This window comes from Falco cherrug, chromosome 6, assembly GCF_023634085.1.
Source record: "Falco cherrug isolate bFalChe1 chromosome 6, bFalChe1.pri, whole genome shotgun sequence".
Classification (NCBI taxonomy): domain Eukaryota; kingdom Metazoa; phylum Chordata; class Aves; order Falconiformes; family Falconidae; genus Falco; species Falco cherrug.
The window spans coordinates 71,661,704-71,678,763 of NC_073702.1; the positions used below are offsets into that span (position 1 = coordinate 71,661,704).

Below are 17,060 nucleotides of genomic sequence, written 5' to 3' on the forward strand. Positions count from 1 at the left end.
CATTAAAAATGAAGCAAGTAAAATTAGAAAATTTTACTAAATTTAGAAAATAAATAAAGCAGAAATTTAACAAAAACTTTTAGCGGTAGTTAGATGCAGTTCTGTGTGGGACAGAACTTTTACTGTTTACACAATGAAAGAGAAATCAAAGTAATTTAAAATGTTTAGACATAAATCCATGACTCCACATTATATTTCATACTGTTGGTACCATCGGCACTGGTTTTGCTCCTGATGCCACAGCATTAGGCACCAAGACTGTGAATCCAAATGGGAGTAATGTAAATGTTTCCGAAAAGGGAAAGATGCAAGTAGAATGGTAGCAGCAAGCTTCACAGCGAAGCCTCACAGCCTCCCAGTAACAGAAAGGAACTTTTCATGCTGCTGACATCTCAGAGGACCCTTAGGGAGAAGGACAAGAGCTTCGAGATGCAAGTGTGCAAGGGACATGAGCTGCAGTTACGGACAAAAGAACTACAGCAGATGTCTCCAATTTGGGCATACTAAACAGCACGCTTATGTGGACAGAAAACAGCAGGATAAAACTTGAGTACTGGAGCAGAAAATCCAAATAAAAGAAATTGTGTTGGACCCCTTCAAGGCAGTAGAAGGAGCTAACTATTTTAGACAAATGAAGGTGCTGTTTCTCAGTTCGTCAATGTTTAGGATCATAGGAAGTGCACTCTGAGTTTTTCATCAGATTTTTGAGATTTGTGCCTCGTAAGACTTCAGGTCTCATCCAGAAAGATACACAAATACTAAATTTTATTTTCACACGTCCTTCTAAAACACAAGTTAAGCAGTCAGCGAGACCATCACTTGCATATATAACATTATTAGACAAAAGACTGCTTGAAGCCCAAAGGCACATTTTAAAACAAATAACTGCATTAGCTAACTAAATCTATAAACTTTTTATACATAAAAGAGAAGTGACTTGTAAAGAAAAAACAGCAAATTTGAGGCAACATAAGAAATTCCAACTCCCAGCACAGGCAATGAAAAGGAAATGCATTATTAGAGGGTAGGTAGACAAGGACTTTCCACGTTTGTCTCATTTTTATCTTTTTTAAATGAAATAATAATGATTTACAATAAAACAATTACAGAGCTTTTGATCTAAATGTCACTTAGAAACTTGAATTTAAGCAAGTGTACAAACCAAGTTGAATACCAGAAAGTCTGGAAAACTTAACAGAAAAAAAAAAAATTTAAAAGAGCTCTGTGATATCTGATTTAATGAAAAAAATGTAAATGTTTTAATTATCTCAGAGAAGCATATAAGTATAAGTTTTACTTCCACCACACACACACATATATACATTTGTATAAATACATAAACACCCTCTCATCTTTAAATAAAATCTCCTATGTGAAAGGTAAGTTTCATAACACACATCAGTAAGTTAGGAATTAAAAAAATGCATATAAGGATTTTGCAATTTTAAAAAACAAAAGGAGAAAACCAAAAGATTATATTGAACATAAAGAAAACTCCAAATATGCTAAACAAATCAAGCAAGGGTGCAAATAACTTTAACTGATATGCAGTAATAACGCAATAGGATTACTAACTCTTAATATGTTGGTCCAAAATCAGATTATTTTAATTGACTATATTCCCTATTACCACAGCAATATAGGACAAAGACAAAATACCTTTCATACCCTGTGAGAGTAAGAGGTTGCTCATTTACTAAGCAAGCATGTAGGGCAAGGGAAATTGATGTAGTAAAAGAATGTTTTGTAACCAAGAGATTTCTGTTCCTAATAGCAAAAGAAATATGAACACAGAAAACATGTATGTAGGCACTTCTTGAAAGACCTCATCTATAAACATTTCTTCTTATCCTCCCCTTTCTTTACTTGTTTTTCTTCCTATCATTTTTCTCATTTTCTTTGATTTCTTCACTATCTCATTATGTTAAAAATATTTTTTTCATTTTAAAACTACCTTTGGCTGCTGAATACCCAGAAGATTTGTTTCAATGAGCTCCTTATAAAGGAATCCACAAAGCAAATATAAGCCTGGTCACTCCAGGGCACAGTACTGTGCCCTTTCATTACAAGACACCATCAGCTGTAATGTTTTCCGGTAATATCACACATAATTCCTGCCAGTGGGACTGCGCCTAATCCCAGAGGATGAAACAGCTGGGGGAAAATAGCACATGCAAAATTCACCACTTCCTACATACAATTCAAATGGTAACATACGCAGTCAGGACCACCAAGATTGTCTGTGGTAATAACAGGAACAGGCTAGCCATGTACACAACATACAAGTTTCAGATACAAAAAGCACAATAGAGAGCAGAAGGAACACTTTCCTTTTTTGTAAATGAAAATTATAGTTTAAAAACAGGCTGAGAGTTCACAAAGGAAAGACTGACCAGAATATCACTAACTTCCTTGCACTAAAAGATCGTAAAATCTAGAGGTGCCGTTCTTTGATGCAGCTAGGTGCATGGGTTGAAAGACTTATCACATCTCTCTTCTCTGTTACAGAATTGCTTCAAAATACTATAAGGAGATAATGAAGAAACTAAAGAAAGCTATTAAAATCCCAAACAAGACCTTCCATGGATCACCCTCAGTGCTGGGTGGACCTCAGGGCATGGAGCTGCTCCAGCCTCATGTCCGTCGCAGCACAGGATTCAGCAATCTTTACCAGTTACTACCATCCATATTTACTGTTAGTAGACCCCAGTATTACGCAAATTTTGTTAGTCTTCCTAATCGAAGGGATCAACTTTGGAAGTAGAACAAACTGGGAGCAAGTCCAACCTATGGAAGATAGTTTTAGAAATGTTATGCTGTATTGTTAAAGCATCATCCTTCTGTTTGGGTCATTTTATCTCTCTTTGTTCATGTATTGTATCAACAATCACAAAAACCAGGGTTGGGGTTCCTGGAGAGAAAATCTAGTCCATCAGTCTGTCTTAAGGGACAACTACCTGTTGTCATCTCTGACAGCTGTTTGTCCAACCTGATCTTAAAGACTGGTACAGTTGGATGCTCCAAAGACCAAGAGATCATCTATTCCATTACTGGTCTACCAGCATCTTGAGAATTTTTTCTCTAATATCTAACCTGAATCTCTTTTGACAGAGTTTAAACCCACTATGCCTTATTTGAGCCACCACAGGCATGGAGAACAGGTTATGACCTGATTTACAGCAGCCTTTTACATAACTGAATAGTGTTATCACGTTCTCCTTCAGTCTTCTCTTCCTTAAGCTAAACAACCCAAATTTGCTTTCTCACTGATATTTTCTAGACCACTGATCACCTCTATTGCTGTCCCCTGGACTGCTTCCAGTTGGGCCACATTTTTCTTGAAATGCAATGCCTAAATCTTAAAATTTGTATTACTCCATATTGTACCCTACCGCTAGAATGACAGGGCAAACGACAGAGAGAATGTAGCACATTGACTCATACAGACTGTCTTCTAAAATGTCTCCTGTGAGCCACAGCAATGTGATGGCATCACCCAGAAGACACAGACACAGGCACGTGCACAGACACACGCACACACACACACACTTAGATGTAATTATGTGCCTACAAAGTATTCTGCACACTGCTCGTAATTTCTAAAGAACATTTACCTGCTCCAGATCAAGAGAGCTAAAGAAAGCCTTTGATTTACAAATTCACTGCTTATGAGCACCTCAGTCATAATTCAGCACTTCTATGAGCAAATTAATTGGAAGAAACTATTCCACCTGAGGCTGCAATAGCATTGTATTATATAATGAACAAATATGCCTAAAAGTGCCTACCACTGTCTGCTGACTATGAAGGAAGACAGGAGTAATGAGTCCTACGTACTTACACTGCAGATATTGATCCTGGCCCAATTCTCTCATCAGAGTCTTAAGAGACTATTTCAAGTTAAAATCTCACTGAATAACAGCCAAGACCACAAGCAAAGGAATTCTAGAAGCTGTTAACTGAGTGCCCATAAAAATAGTCTCCATTTTCATCAAAATACATCGGGCAGACAAACTGCATCACCCTCAGAATTGTTGTCTAAAAAGTTATAAAGGTCGAAGAGAACTGGCAAGATAGTTGGGCATTTACATTAGCATAAACACATCAAATATTCATTACAGTGGAGCACTCATTATGTCAGCATCTGAATTAAATAACAAGAATAAAAAAAAACCAACCACCCAACTATAAAAGTAAGTACCACAATAGCCTCCTGCAACACAGCAATTTTAAAGAAGAGACAGCAAGACAGCAATGCAGAGAATCACATTGCTCTCTGTTAAAACTGGCTCATTCACTACAAATTTATTGGCTTTTAACACTTCCCCTTCAGATGAATTTACACAGAAAAAGTATTACAACAGAAAGAAAGGAATTATGTTGTACAGAGTGAATCTATATGAAAGGAAAAACATTACACTGGGACAATGTATCCTATTACAATAGCGCAATGTATCTTAAATGCAAAATTACACCAATGCTATAAGTTTATGAGTTTAATCACAGTAAAAAGAAAAATTACAACAGACATTATGTAAGCTCATTTATAAAAAGTTATTACACTGGGTGCACAAAAAAAGAAAACAAGAGCCTTAGGTGTAACAGCATCAGAACAGAACACCTCAAGTACTTAAAATGCATTGCAACTGTGCAAAACTAATGGAAAGGCATACACACATGTAATACCATGTCTTCTGGGGACCATAAACCTCTTTACTACAGATTATAAGGGTGGGCTCCCAGCTTGCTAACAAATGCCCTCGTGTTAGTTCCTTGGATAGTGCCAAAAATGGATGTGCTAGCATTAGGTCTGACATACAGGATCACTCTTACGACATTCTCACTCACTGGACAAAGTTATGGACAAAGTAATAGAAGCGCTGCCCTCTTTGTAGCTGCAGGTATAAACCATTGTTGAACAGCGTTGGTTTTCTTTTAGAACAGCAAAGCACTTACAGTAACATGCTGCTGCTGGCAGCACATTCAGTATGGCACTCGCCTGTACCTTGCTAACCATCTCACCTCTGCCTTCTTATTCTGAAGCATCACAACCATCCAGCTGAAGAAATACCTGCCCTCAAAAGGCAGACATTGACTCTCTTCTGTAACCTCAGCTGGCTGTAGCTAAGAGGGTTGGCTTGCTATGACTTTCACAACCAAGGTTTAACATCACATTACTGTACTATCTATGTAGAAGGAAGGACCACAGAGACTTCTTTGTTTATACTCAGCTATGTATTAGATGAACAAGCAAACTAGACCTTATTCTGTAGACCTATCTGTAGGACTGGAAAAGACACAGCTGTGGAGCACCCAAAATAAAATCCACACAGAAGCCTTTCATCTAGTATAAGCACTCTTACACTGTATATTTGGTGCTGTGCTGAGATGTAAAAGGGATGATGGCTTGCTCTGTAAAATCCATGCAAATGGAAACCTAACAGTGTTGAAACCCAAAGTTAGCTTTTTGCAGATAGGGAACTGGGACTAAACCCATGTTATCTATCAGGAAAAAAGCAAGAACTGTTAAGTGCATTATCTAAGAAGATGGTCAAATAAATATTCCAATTTGTTATAATGTAGCAGATCAAAGACAATGTTTTCTGTATGCCTCTTCTGTGATTCTTCTAATACTAATTTATATGGAAGATTAAATCTAAGTGGTATTAAAATATATTAATAGCCCAAATAACAGCTTGCTAGTATGGACTCCCCACCTTTCACACCTGTCCAGAAAAGCATTGCATATACTACTGTACATCTCATATCTCAGCAGAAATACGTAATTCTGTATCCTAATGTGGAGACAATCCACAGTATGGAACAGAGATAACCTACTGACTAATTATACATCACATCTGCTCTCAGATACTCCATACCACCCACACTGCTCTCCAAAAAAGGGAACCAATTTACTTTTTTAACTGCTTGTAACGGGCCTGCTCTGTCTGTATTGGGTCTGGCTGAGCCCCATGGCAGCCCTCATGGTGATGTGCTTTGTATTGGTAGCTAGAACGGTGGTGATACACATCAGTGTTTTGACAACTGCTAAGTAGTGCTTGCACAGCATCCCAGCTGTCTCGCCAACCTTGCCACCACTACCACCAGTAGGCTGGGAGTGGGCAACATCTTGGGAGGGGACATAGCCAGGACAGCTGACCTAAAGTGATCTATGGCATATTCCATACCATATGACCTCTGCTCAAATATAAAAGCTAAGAGAAAGGAGGAGGAACAGGGCGGGGGGGCAGGGGGGTGGGGGGAGGTCATTCAATTTTAACAACATTTGTCCTCCAGAGCAACCACTACGCTCACTGAAGCCCTGCTTCCTGGGAAGTGGCTGAACATCGCCTGCTGATGGGAAGCAGAGAATAACATCTTCTGTTTTCCTTTGCCTCTGAGTGTGCAGCATTTACTATCGTTTCATTAAACTGCCTTTATCTTGACCCACAAGGTGTTTTTATCTTATTTGCTCCCCATGTTCTTATGAGGAGGGGAATGATAAAGCAGCTTGGTGGGCACTTGGTGTCCAGCCAAGGTCAGCCCACCACACCATCTTATATAAGGATAATGTAATTTTCGATAGCTTCTGCATATTAAATCAATAATAGCTTCCTTAAGGATCTGCATGACAGGTATATATCTTCTCATTATAATTCAGTGAAGTCCAAACAAACCTTTCTTCAGACCTTCCAGTTTCCTTTCGAATTCAGTATATGTATTACCTCCATATCAGAGAGAAGGGATCTGAGAACCTCCCTAAATTGTGGACCTCCTTATAAGCATATTCCTGAAGTGTCTGAAACATCCATCTGTCATAACTGCTTTCCTTACAGCAATGTACATCTGTGAAAAGAATGAAGCTGAAAGTCTCCACAGGTGTGCGCCACCCGATCTCACCATAAAAAAGGAATAAGGTGAGTATGACATCCCAGTTTCCTGACTATACTCCATTAACAGGTTGTTAAGAGCACACAGGGCAAACAGTCAGTGTTTTACAAATGCTGTATACTTTCTGTTTTTAAAAACCAAACATTTGGTACTACAGAGGTTGCAACTTCAAACATACCAAGGCTGAAGATGTCAGCAGGAATAAGAATTTAAGAGAAAAGATGACAACAAAACAGTCATCTGTGCCAGTCAGATAATTACCCTAAGTAAATTAATAGTCACGTTGATCAGAAGTGGTCATGCAATAACAGTCAGATCTTGCTGCCCATGAGAACCCAGCTTACCAATGTGGAGAGACAAACATCTCTTGGTATCTAATTTATGTCAGTACATTTCCTACCATAAAGCACATCCAGGAAGCACATCCTTCACCCAGCCAGAACCCTTGCTCTAAGAACTACTCACTGCCCTGGCTAAATCAAAATACTTCAGGGAAATCAGAGTCCACCACCCCTTCTGTAACACTGTGCTATTTCATACTACTTCTACAGTCTCCTGTGCCACAATAATCCTAATTCACATACATGCTAGCACGCACATTTCAAGCCCTATTTTCTTTTTGTGCCCTCATATACTACATTACTAATTGCCCTGGAACCACAAACATCTCTGGAGGGTGGCAAACGTGTGGAGAGACCTTCTTGCTCTCTACAACTACCTGACAGGAGGCTGTAGCTAAGGGGGGGGGGGCAGTCTCTTCTCCCCAGTAACAAGTGACAGGACAAGAGGACACGGCCTGAAGCTGCACCAGGGGAGGTTTAGATCGGATACATGGAAAAATGTCTTCACCAAAAGAATTGTCGAGCACTGGAACAGGCTGCCTAGGGAGGTGGTGGAGTCACCATCCCTGGAGGGATTTAAGAGACGTCTAGATGTAGCGTTTAGGGATGTGGTTTAGTGGTGGGCTTGGTAGAGCTGGCTTAACAGTTGGACTCAATGATCTTAAAGGTCTTGTCCAACCTAAACAATTCTATGATTCTATGAAAGAACGGCTTCAGAATACACTAGTCCTGAAGCAAGCCTAGTGAGCTCAAAACACCCTTTACCTATCTTTTGAGATTTCTGAAGTACAAGATTTAAATTGAACTTAAACCTTAAATCTTCATGTGGAACAGTTAGTAGTAACAGGATGCCTTGGTAACCCTGTGTCCCTTACTGAGAACTTTTTTTTTTTTTTCCCCCAAAAAGGACTTGTTCAGTGTTGAAACCCTGAAAAATAGGGAAGAATGGAGACATAGCAGAATTAATTAAAGCAACCAAAATAAACTAAATCAGTCATATCAGAACTGAAAATTTCAGGGATTAGAGAAAACATGACAGGTTCCAGAGAGAAAGAAAAAAGACCTTTTCCTGGGAGTTATGGAAATCAATGCACTGCTCTGAACAAAAGTTGTAAGACTGGTGTTAAGATATCAAAATCTAAGACCAAGATGACACAATCATAAAATCATTTAGGTTGGAAAAGACCTTTAAGATCACTGAGTCCAACCGCTAACCCAGCACTGCCAAGCCCACCACTAAGCCATGTCCCTAAGCGCCACATCTACACGTCTTTTAAATACCTCCAGGGATGGGGACTCCCCCCACCTGCCTGAATGGTCTGTTCAGCACTTGACAACCCATGAAGAGATTTTTCCTAACATCCAGTCTAACCCCTCCATGGTCCTGTATTCACAAGTTCTCTTGTCATTACTCATGACATAGATTACATTATTTGTAGGGCCATTGTTCTTTGCAATACATAATCTGAGTTTGGGAATCACATACATGACAGAAAAAGCCTCTACAAAATATCTCTGGTCTTCATTGGCAAAATGATAAAAAAGAAAGGCATTCTAATGCTTTTTTCAGATGTCCTCACTTGGCTTCAGCTGCAACTCCAACAGAAAACAGTTCTCCTGTACGCTCTGTGTCATGACTGCCAGCTCTATGAAGATACCTCAAACAGCCTAGGATGTCTAAAAGGGCGCTATATACTGCTGTTGGGTACCTAAACTTCCCAGATGTTCCCAAAGTATATACCCTATTTCCCTAAAAAGCTCTTTTCCCATCCACCACCATCAGAAGAATGAAGATGGTAACAATATGAACCTCTGGTGAGCTGCTATTTTATGGGTCACGAAGTAGAAATTCAGACGCTCTTTGAGTGACTACTGAGCGTACAGTATCCTCTCATACAGACGAGGGAATGGTGTATGAAAAAAACTAATCCATTCCAAGATACTTAGGAATATGGAAAATATGGAAAACATAAACAGTATCACCAAGCATCTTCAATGATATCTTCACTGAAAAATACAGAAGGGAATTATATTTTTATTAGGAGGTAGAAAATATAGAAGCCACTCTCCAGTTTACAACACTAGACAAGATTCAAGTGTCTCTGTCTTCACAATGTTTAAGCCCAAAGCAGACCCAGAAAAGATGACCTTAAGACAACAAAAAGAAGCTCACTAAAGGAAATGTAGCCGGGTTCTGCTTGATCTTGGCAAACTTACAAAAAAAAAAAAAAAAAGGCGATTTAACAAATGTAAAGAAGGGACAATAATGGAAATTTTTTGCAAGACCCATAATTCATCCCTTTGTAATGAAAACCACATTCAAATCAGGTGCACATTTCAATCCCAACACCTCCAAGACCTAAGATAAGAAAAACCACAGTGGCCACTTCATATTTGTTAATTCTTCTAGCCACAATAAGTGGCATCTTTGTGAACATAACAGAACACGGAATACCCAGGACAAGGTGAAGACCACTGGAGCTTTCAAGTACATAGAGTGAGTGGTCCCTGGTCTGCTTCAGGGAAGAGACAAACGTTCTAAAATTCCGTAGCATCAGCCAAATATGGAAAAACTGCTATAGTGACTCAGAGAAACAGATGTATACTGGGTGTAACTTCATTACAGGAAAACAACTGGAAAAATATAGCTGTCCATAACTGTCAAGAGGATAAGCTTCTATCATTTCCACAATAATTCCCACAAGATTATCACAATCAGTCAGGCCCTGAACTGTGGATTATTCCTTATCTATAAAATAAATGTGACTATAGCAGGCAATACTGTTATTTTAAGGCAAATATATTACAAATTAATATTTTCATCTTCTTATAATTTGTTGTCGTAGTGTCCTATTTTCTTAACCTTGAAATTGAATATAGCAAATACTGCATTGTAGTGGAGCACAAGCCTGTACTTTAATTTTAACACTTTTTTTAAAAAAATTAAGAATTTGATTGTTCTTCCTCAAATTTAGACCACTAAGTGCCAGATATCTTAGTCTAAGCCAGCTGCCCTGTGTTACTTTTAAGGTCAATAGAGTGATTCACAGGACCAACGTGTCAGCCATCTAGATCACCTTCTAAAGGTGTTTAGTCCTCCACAATGATTACAAAAGTTACTTAACTCACACGCTGTTTTAACAGCTACACTGGACAAAATACTATTGATCTGGCTCAAAATTTCTATTGCACAGATGAAGTCTGTGGCCTATACTTTCAAATGGAATAAGGGAGTGGAATTCCACCAAAGTCAATCCTGTTATGCCAATTTACAGTGTTGAGAAACTAACGAGCACGTGCACACATACTGAACAAGTGATTTTAACCAAAATGAAGAAAAATTCTGTGTCTGTTTTCATGAACAAGTGGAGTAGTTTATCCTAAATTGTGATAAGTATAGGCGATAAGAAAGAAGAAAATACTACAGCCTTCTTCCTGCAGTTTCTCAGACAGTTTTCCACCTTGGTCAAGGTTGGAAATCTACATAAAATATTAGGAAAACACTTAACAGTTTTACATACCTTGCTGTGTACTGCAGCAAGACCTGAAGGAAAACATACTACATTATACGGAATAATTAAAATGATGACATCAGTGCCAGAAAAGTTGCTACACAGAGAGAAAAGACCTTGCCCTGTAGTGGGCTACAAAATCAGCAATTATTCTGGAGTAATGGCAAATGGTAAATGGAAAAAGCCTTAAAATATATATAGATTTTTTTAAAAAATACTGGTTACAGAAGCTGAAAATACCTCAGCAATGGCAGAATATGGAGATCTATCCTACGTAGATTATCAAGGTAACCTTCAGCATTTTCCATGGATACAGGAATGCAAAACAACACACAAAAGCTGCATACACTGTTTTTTAACATTGATATTATTATCCTACAGCCATATTTAGGAAAAATCCATAGTCACACTCAGAACTGCGTATCTCTTCCTTGTCCAAAAAAATGTATTGGTTCATAGCAAGTACTCATTCAACCTTTGTACAAATCTGTGTTAAAACCAGTTTACACATGTCAATATAAAAGGCACAAACTAAGCCATTACAGTCCCATTTTGATCTCAGTCTACTTTGACACTAGTAAAAACAGAAGAGTAAGCCTTGGTTTATATATTATTAATACATACAAGTGAGATCAAACATAGGCCCATTTCACTATCAAACACAACACTCCTATGTGAAATAATACTATGCCTCTGTAGCTCAATAAGAAAAAGCAAGTTAAACCCAAACCCCTAATCCTCACCTCTACATTGAAATATGCCACTTCAAGGAACTGTACAATCCAAAATACATATTAATGATTCATTAAGAATTAAACACAAATTGCTCATTTATGAAGTTACTAAACTTAAGCAATAACTGAGGATCATAAATGAATCATGATAATGAATAATCCGATTAAAGTATCCAGAAAACTCAAAATTATTATAAAGTTTGTAAATAAAATATATCAATACAATAAACCATGTCAAATTACACTCACAAATTACATTTGCATGCAATCCAATCAACTTTCTGGAACCAACCATTTAAGCCAGGCAATTCAAATTTTGCTTTTAACTTGCCAAGTTGGGGTACTTTCCAAAAATAAGCACTTAGATGAACTTTTAAAAGCAAAGGGTTTAGCAGAAAGAAAAAAATACTTTCTTATTATATAGGCCAAAATAAATCTGCAATTGTGTATATCTCATTTAGGAAATCAAAATACACTGACTAGGAATTTCAAAGATAAATAATAGTTTCAAAATTGTAGTAACTGCTTTCAAAATAACTTCAGTGCCAATATATGTTCAAATATTTGTACAAATATTTACATTTGTAAAAGCATTGCAAGGACCCACATGTTGATCATGTTTAAAACCCAAGAAATCATTTATTGAGATTACGTAAATACTCAGGAGATATGGCTATTCTAATATTCAGAGCTTGTTTTCACTCAGAGGCACCACGACAAATGTTTTCTATTGTTTTCTGATTTCTAATAATGACATCCATTAAAAATTTGTTTTGAAATATCGTGATTAAAGAAAATTGCATATGCTTTGAGCCTACACACTATTTCTAAGAAATACGGGAAATTCATTTCAGAAAATGCACACAGATAGACAAACTTAGTACACTGTTGTGATTGCAAACTTACACCCATCACATCTCTCTGTTTCCCCGAACACATCACATGTTAATGTCTGTGCAGGAATGAAGAACATACTAGCTAACCACACAGAAAGCAAAACTGAACTTCAAACATTTCCTTTCCACTGAGCATCAATCTGCAATCTATTGCGGGATACTTATTTTAACACACAGCTGTCATACATTTTGTAACGATTTAGAAAGACAGGATTGCTAGTTTTATAATGTATCTGATTGAGACACTTTCTTCGAAAATCACTAACAAACCATATTAAAAGGTTTCAGTACATCAAATGGTAATCACAACAGCATCATACCCACTATTTAACTACAGTATCTTTCAAAAGGTTCACTGATGTAGTAAAAATCTGACGTATCTTGCTATGAAACCAATTTAATGTAATATTAAATAACCCAAGTTCTTTTACATAACAAAAAAGACCAGTTATTTTTAGTACTCTAATAATCAAAATGCCATGATGTGCAGTTGAAATACAAACACATCCCTCTTAAAATGTTTTTCATTAATGTTGTCTCTTTCTTTCCTTAACATAAAAATTAGGGAAATGTACTTCTGCAGCATGCCAGAAATTGCACATCTTACAGGCTGAACAATCTATTCTTTAAGGATAGTATAATACTTACTATAAGTGAAGATGATCCATAAAAATCTATGCTTTACAGTTACTCTCTGAAATAATAATGCTGATTGTCACAGCAGCAGTAGTATAATCCAGCCACATCCAGGCCTAATAGGCAGCATGCTAGTATTTGTTCCTATGAAATCAGAAATAAGGTACCTGTCTCACTGAAAATCCAGGCACCCTTGGAGAAAATAAACAATGGATTTTTAGGTCCTTAATTTTATTGAAATCATAAGACATCCACGCTTCAGTCGTCACAGATTTTTTTAATCCAGGTATGAGAAAAGAGCAGATTTTTTCACAATTTACAGCAAACAGGTACTGTAACTACAAACTGAAGTTTCTATATCCAGTGTCATCAGTTCAAATCCAGCTCTGTCATCTTCAAACATTCCTGACTTGGCAGAAGTCAATACTTTTCCATCTCTTATTTCCTCGAAAATTCAGCAATTTCATATGCTCCCTAGTAAGATGCACTGGGAGAAATGTTTATAGAGCAGTAGCAAAATAACCATGCTTTCGTTTCTTTTTTGTGCCCTTCAGGCGTAGTCTGGGTGTCTTCGGCTTGCCCTGCTGGTCTTCAGTGTTGTCACTAATAGCTGGGAGATGGAGCTAGGACAGCATGAAGCAGCAAAAATAAATATTGTTGCTTTAAGAACATACTTACTTTTATATTAAGATGTCACAACTTTCTCTCTACTCTTACTTCTTTGCTGGGTCAGATGAAATCTTTTAAGGAGGTTCCAGTAAAAGTTCGTGTCTGTAGCATATATGAGAGAAACGCTGAAATTCCCATTCTCAACATATTCCGAAGGAGGTCAGATTTGGTTTTAAAGCATGTTCATGTCGATGAAAACTTTTTTTTGTTGCAAAAAATTGAAATTCTCCCTTTTATTTAGGTATTCCCTCTGTAATCTTCCAAGTTACTCGGCTCCCTTACAGTTTAATCAGACATACAAAAAAAAATAAAAAATCAAATATCGTATTTCCCATATGTATAAACTGACATTGTGGAGGCTTCATTAAAGAAGTCTTTTTATTTCTCTTATCACTGGTAACTGAACGTCATTTAATGTACCACCACTTTCAAACAGCCCAAGAGACTTAAAAAGCTATCCAAGTTTGAAAACCAAAAAGTTCTGAGTTTTTCTGTACCCCAGGACGGTTTTCTTTCCTGAAGCTCAAGCCGAGAAAGCAGACAAAAGAAGCTGATTTGACTGAGCCGTGCCAAGTCTTGCCTTTTTTTCTTTCCTCGGCTCTCTCGCTCGCTCGCTCTCTCGCTCGCTCGCTCCCAGCATGGCAACCTTCCCGAGCAGTCTTGGCGGAGCTCCAGCCTGTGCCAGTCTGTCTGAGTTCTTGTTTTCCAAAAGATGCTCTTTGCGAATCAATTAATATATTTAAAAAGAGGAAACTGTGGGTCAGTAACCAAATTTTGGCACCAACAACTGCTTCTTCTGCCAAATCGGCTTATAGATTTCATGGTTTCCTACCTTTTACAATGGATATAACATTTTTGCGCACTGATCGTGGAGCACTGGAAGCCATTCACTGTTCACAGTGATAAGAAATCTGTTCTCTAAAAATGTCTGCATGCGACACATGAACAACCTGCAGTAAATCAAGATTCTTTTGAAGGCGGGCGTATGTGTAATTTTAATAAGAACCAAATACTCCTTAAAATAATATGTTTTCATTCTCTCCTCCCAAGAGTCATGGGAAGATGCCAGGAGCAGGAGATGTATAGATTTGAATTAAGATCATATTTGAAAGACATGCACATTTTAACTTTCTAAACTCCAGCTTGAAAACAAATAGTTCTTATCAATTTCACTATTATTAAAAATCAGCCGAAAATTAATACTAAAGCTAATCCCAGCTAATACACAAAAAATCTTCAGCAATCTCCACACATCCACAGATGCCAATGATGTCATCTGTTAATTCAAAAGCACAAGTTCTTGTGGCATTCATAGGAGAAATGGCTCAGCTTTAACAGTTAACTTTGGTGGAAAATTTTTGGATATGTCACACGACTTCAAGGATAGAAAATTGTATCTGGAACTCCATTCAAGATATTCTAAATTACAAGAATTCATCTGAGGAGAATTACAGGAATAAACTTTCTTTTATCTTCAAGCTATTTGCCAAGGCAAAGTGCCAACTTTTTGAAACATATGCATTACATTAATGAGAAAAATAGATTATCCAAGGGGGAAAGGGGGGGGGGAACTTCCCTAAGTGTCTAATTTTATAATTTTGTGGACACTACTGTTTTCTCATATAGAGTCCCAGACATTTGGAGGATAAGTTGTTACTTTGGGACTCAGTAATACAACCTTCCCAAAGGTTTGATTCAGGGATAAAGTTTACTTGGCTAAAAAAAGAGGCAAAATATTCTTCCTCATGGAAGCATGCTTTGTTTCTCAGGCTAAGAAAAACCTGGAGCTTTAAAAGTGTTATTTTACGATCCACATTTGCCAAACATCTTTGGAAAGCCCACCAGTGTCCAACAAGATGGCTGGGTGGGATTGTTTGTCCAGTTTTAAGTGTCATTTATTTCCTATTTGTCTTGTCCCATCTTTGCATCAGATACACGTCTGTGATATACCAAGTAGGGTAATTCCGTTGCTAAACCAATAGTTCTTCCTGATAAGTATCAACGAATTGTGTTTCCCTTGCTCTCCTCACCAATTTGTTTGGCCTTTAAACCAAGCTCTCCAGGCTTTACTCCAGGGTGATACCTCCATGGAATATAACAGGATCCACACACCCAGAGCACACTGAGATACCTGTGTGCAGATACCTAAATTTGAGGTCTGAAACTGCTGCTAAATCCCACACTACAGTTATTTAATCAAGAAGAAAACCACCAGCAGCCTTCAAATACCTAAAATATGGTACTAAAAGGGAGAACAGAAATTGTTCTATGTAACTACCGTGAACAGTACAAGAAATCAAACAAGTTAAACCAAAACAATAAAGATCTAGCTTAAGCCTTAAGAAAAAACTTCCTAAGATAACAACTGCTATGTTCTGCGGGACATTGTGTAATCTTAACTACTGATTTTATTTTTTTTTAATAGGTTAATTATCTGATCTGCAGACAGGTGGATAAATCAGACATCCTCCCAAGGCTCCCCTTTTCTTGTTTCCAGTGACTGTATCACACCTATGCATGTTTTTCCCAATAGCCTCCCAACTCCAGACGAAATATCATTAACTTCAAAATCACATTTTTGCCTCCAAATATTGCACATCCTATCATTTCAATTAGTACCTAGCATCACTGTGACAGGCCAACTTGGGAAAAAAATCACCTATGTATAATTTTTCTATTTCTTTTCTTTGTGCACTTGACAGAAAAAAAATCTAGTATGTCAGTTTGGCTTTACTGAAAGACCATCAGACATCAACATGGCAACAAAAAGCTCTCATAGAAATTACTGTCAGTGGAATCACCTCTGAAAGGCTATACTACTTCAGCAATCACTATTAGAAATTCATTTTTTAATTAGTTTTCCTTCAAAAACCATGTATTGACAACAAAGTATTTCAACTACATTCCAAAAAAATTCCAACAGAAATGAACAGTTTTAACTATTCTTCATTACTGAAAGTTAAGGCAGGAAAAACAAATGTATTCCCTAGCAGCCAAATGCTTTCCTGAAAAGAAAAGCCTTGCTAATAGGATGAAGAGTCTTATTTTATCTTGCAACATACACTGCTCCAACACAGTGGATCTCATTTGCAGAAATGACTACACTCTTCCTTAAATGCTTAAATGCTTCCTTAAAGCATTTTTTCAAATGTGTAGTCTACTGTAGCTCTCCTAATTCCCTCTCTCTTCTCTTAAATACTCTGTAATTGCAGTTCTGCTCCACTCCACTAAAACTGTTTACACAATCCTCAGTGACACCTACCAAGATGTATCTTCCTCCAGTTTGAGCTGCCAGACCTTTCAATGCAACCAATTTCTCCTCCCTCCCATAAGTAAGTTTCCAGCTCAGACCAATCTAGCATCCCAGTTAAACCAATACCC

The 17,060-nt window shown here is 37.5% G+C and overlaps 1 protein-coding gene and 1 long non-coding RNA gene across 3 annotated transcripts in view; both read right to left on the minus strand.

The window, feature by feature from the left end:
- The window catches only part of MSRA (methionine sulfoxide reductase A), a 293,463-nt gene that overhangs the window by 255,228 nt on the left and 21,175 nt on the right, over positions 1–17,060 (minus strand). The gene's annotated exons all lie outside the window — the stretch shown is intronic.
- LOC129736421 (uncharacterized) lies at positions 13,273–15,196 on the minus strand. The gene is made up of 2 exons (XR_008732999.1): positions 14,512–15,196; positions 13,273–14,396 (listed from the first exon to the last, which is right to left on the minus strand). It is a non-coding gene; the product is annotated as an uncharacterized LOC129736421 (long non-coding RNA).